At 42.6% G+C, this 4036-nt stretch overlaps 1 pseudogene; it reads right to left on the bottom strand.

Moving 5' to 3' along the window:
* Positions 1-606: 606 nt before the first annotated feature.
* On the bottom strand, positions 607-1911 carry LOC147796628 (C-type lectin BML-2-like; annotated as a pseudogene).
* Between the last annotated feature and the right edge of the window lie 2125 nt (positions 1912-4036).

The raw sequence follows: 4036 nt of genomic DNA, 5'->3' as shown, positions 1-4036 counted from the left end.
CAAACCTCCAAAATGAACCATTGTGTCTCGGTTCACCCAATTTCAAATTTTGTTTCACTACTTCAAAGGGTATTTTACTGTCTTTTTGGTTTGTATGCTACTGACTATTTCCATATTCAGAAGCAAAACTGGGACGTCATCTGAGGAAGAAGCTTCAATGTCACATTGAATTTGTAAAAGCACAAGCTCTGCATTTTTGTAGATTTTCCTGGACTCAGTTTTCTCTTCTTCTACATGGATGATATACCGTCGTATTAAATTGTATTAACGTTATGTTTAATGAATTAGGATGCGTATTATGTTCTTTCTGATACTAATCAGAACCGTTTCATGAATGGCAAAAACATTTGACTGTTACTTTACATTGCTTTATTTTGGTTAGTATTTTGCGGTGTAAAGTTTAGCGTTCATAAACAGCTCTAGCTTTTGTGAAAAGCAAGGACTAGTATGTTAAAAATTTGTCTACAGTATGGCCAGCGTGAGATGAAATTTTGATTCCCTTATTAGCATAAATTCATGTGCAGTATAGTACTACCATAACAAGGTCTTCCTATCGTCTTACATTACAACTAGTACGACTAGTCTAAGTGAAGAGACTATAAACGGCAATACGTGCTGTTTGTGTGTTCGTGAAAATACAATGCATTTTAGGTTGTTGGTGAGAAAGCACCAACGTAATAAGCACATGTAGGCCTATAAACATACCCTTTTTCGTGCAAAAATTCTATAAATTAATAAAAGGAACTTACTCCTGTACTCCACGAAAAAAACATCCATCCAAACACTTGAATTATTCTTGTTGGAAGGGTGAAGTGGTTTGGACTAGCGTAAAGGTCGCACTCCTCTGAGGAGAGTAGTGAATGCAGGCGGCATTGATCTTTTGGAACCTATCTGGCTAATCGGTGAGATTTTCATGGCTAAACTGACACACTTTCCCCTCTTCAATGGTTCCCTTGATGTCGAAGGAGCGACATCGAGGTTCCTTCAGGCAGGCTAAGGCACATCTCGAAGCACTCTTTGTGACTGATTCCCTGTTGAAATGATTCACGAGGCAACGGGTGAGTTGCTGCTGGTCACTGCTGCGAGAGAATTCTTGGTGCTGGATTTGAGCTGGTGAACGTAGGACGCACATTGCTTGAGGTGCGCTCTCCTGTGCGCATGGAATATCATTCCACTGTTGGGATGATGTATCCATATAAGCACAGTAATCGGTGTAGGGGATAAAACCATCCCTGTTGGTTGGTTCCGCGGGACGCCAATTGGAATAGCTGTGGCCCACCTCCTGACCTTCGCATCTCCACGTTTTATGTGAGATTTTGCAACCAACCCACAACCATTCACCACCCCCTAACATGTCGGCCATGAACACATTCTCCTCTTCGGAGTGAGGTGCCGCTATCACGGCTCCCATATCCCGACAAAGCGCCTCGTTCTGATTCCAAGTAACAGGTTGACCCGTGAGGCGATAACAGGCAGTTTGCCACGGTGTCCACAATAGCGGGCAATCTGGAAGAGCCAAGATGACAGAAGCTATACAGAGCACTGCAGCGACAGGAAAGAAGCTGGGGCGTAACCCTCGGCAAAACATTTTAGCTTGGATTGGGAAAACGTTGGAAATCGTTTCTGTTAATATTTACGCAGAAAAGAATGCTGGCTAGAAACTGCTTGGCAAGTTACGGTGGCGTTAAATATACAGTCGAACGTGTCAGGACTGAAGCTCTAGCGTTTCGATTCCAGCAGAAATTAATCTTGAAAGATCGATACTCCAGATCGAGCTATGAGCAAGAATCAACACTTGACTCCTTTGCATGCATGTTCCCCTCCTCAAAATGAAACTTAATTTGACGATGTTACCAATTCATTGTCAGCAACAAAGAATGTCAGCCAGCGTTCGGTTTGTCTTTTGATACGGACGGCTGCACACCGATTTTTGATCATGACTGGTAGCATTGTATTGAGCACGGCCTGCGCCTGGGTCTTCGCTTTATTGGAGCGGTATCCGGTTTGTGTGACGTCACCTCAGTTTAAACCACGCCCACTGCATATGCACTGCACATAGAGTTACATGTATTGATCGTCGTTTACTCGAACCACGGAATCGGAAGTTAACGCGCAACTTCAGCGATCGTCCAATGGGAGCCTGTAAATTGTGGCGCGTCTTCGTTTGTTACGAAATCACGTACGGGCAGATTTTCTCCGACGTATGCAAAACGTAATTTTTCATCCTTGGAGGCCAACTTCCACACGCACGCGTGGTAACTGAATTACACTGTACGGTCAAAATGATAAACGTATTGTTATCTTATTACATTATTCACCTTAGAAGCTGAAAAATAGCGGGAAAAAGTTGATGTTGTTTCGGTTCTCCAAGCTTTCGCAATTGGTGGCCATCAAAAAAGCTTCATAAAAGAACTTTTATTTCCAAACTCTAGGGGAAAGCTCGATCGTTTTCGATTGATTTCGCCGAATTGTGCCCATTATTATTATTATTCAATTGTTATCATTATTTTGAAATTCCTGTTTGAAAAACCTGCCATAACACCAGCATGTGGAGTGGTTTCAACATTTCATAGCTCAAGCTCTGTGTTCATTGTAAGAACTTTCGGTCAAAATATCCGGCTGCCTTTCAAACTTTACTGACATAATTTTTTCATAAGTGGAAATGGAGTCATCATGACCACCGTCAAAAGCAGACGAGCTGCCAAGTTTAACGAACCGGCGTCACACAATGTACCAGCTCGTCTGACTTCTTCACGATCGTTTATTGCGAGAGGTATCATTGTTGGCCTTCAAGCAGCCAGTGTCAAGTATTGAACGGTTCACAATTTTAGATCTTGTGCGAGTAGCGGACTTTGCATCACTAGTTAATGATCATCAAACCATAAAATTTCTGTAGATCGGCAGAATGCGAGTTGTAGCCATGACTTGCCCACCAACGGCTGCTGGGGAAGGTGGTGCCACCGTTTTTCGATCTTTGCAGGAAAATGTTTTAAGGTGTGTCATATCGATATTTTTCTGTTGGTGTTATGAGCTGCAAACAAGTATTCGTGTTATTGGTAAGCATGAGATGAATACGCAAACTGGAGCCCTGTTACCCCCAGGGTCACTGTATTTTCAGCTTCTCATGCAATATTAACCTTTGCCCTACCAACTTTCTTCCTGCCCCCTGATGCCAACAAATTACTCTAGGTAGAAATACTTTTTTATCACTATTATCTTTGCTGCCAAATTAAAACAGTTTCCTCGTTTAAACGACATAGCTACAGTTAACAAAAATATTCATACCCTTTGTAAATTTATTTTGTGTCTATGTGTTTTTTTCTAAAGAATGAAGGATGGGCACATAATATTTGGGCAAAAAAATTAACTCGGTCCCTGTTCACCGTTATTCCCCTCAGTAGTAAACACCAACGCGGCTCTCAACTCTCGTTACGCTCATCAACGTTTGGTTGACGCAACACACCTGTGAAGCCGTTACTTCACGTGCGAAATATCTCGTTCTACGCACCAACGAAGAACGGACCACTTATTCTAACTACATGTGCAGAATAAACCGTTACTCTTTCATGTGGCTCACTACCTCCATTCCACGCACCAACGCAGAACACACATCCACACTCACACAAAATTATCCCAGCACCAAGAGAGAACACTATACAACTAGAACAAAAATACACTTCCTGCTGGAGATAACCTAGCAGTCACAATCAGCCCCTCTGGAAACCCTAATCATTGACATGACATAGCCCGCCAGCGACTATATCTAGCAGTCTCCTTGTCAACCATGCAGACATACACCGTGCAGCTATTCTAAGTCAACCATACAGGTTCAGCAATCAACTGCATCGGCAGTACATTTCCACCCACACGGGCATGCATCCCTTTGCCTTGAGGCTGCTTTGTTAGTCTCTTGTCCGAGGAAGAAACAAGGTACAGAAGATCTCGCCACACTTTCATTATTTAGTTAGTACATATGTACTGAGAACAATTTGCAATTGTAACGTGTGTCTCACGTTCTGGTCAGGTTCCCTAGAAA

Source organism: Acanthaster planci, linkage group LG15, assembly GCF_054643075.1.
Source record: "Acanthaster planci isolate LZ-2023a linkage group LG15, COTS_SCS, whole genome shotgun sequence".
NCBI lineage: Eukaryota > Metazoa > Echinodermata > Asteroidea > Valvatida > Acanthasteridae > Acanthaster > Acanthaster planci.
Note: the sequence above shows the minus strand (reverse complement) of the source record. Positions and strands in the feature narration are given on the sequence as shown.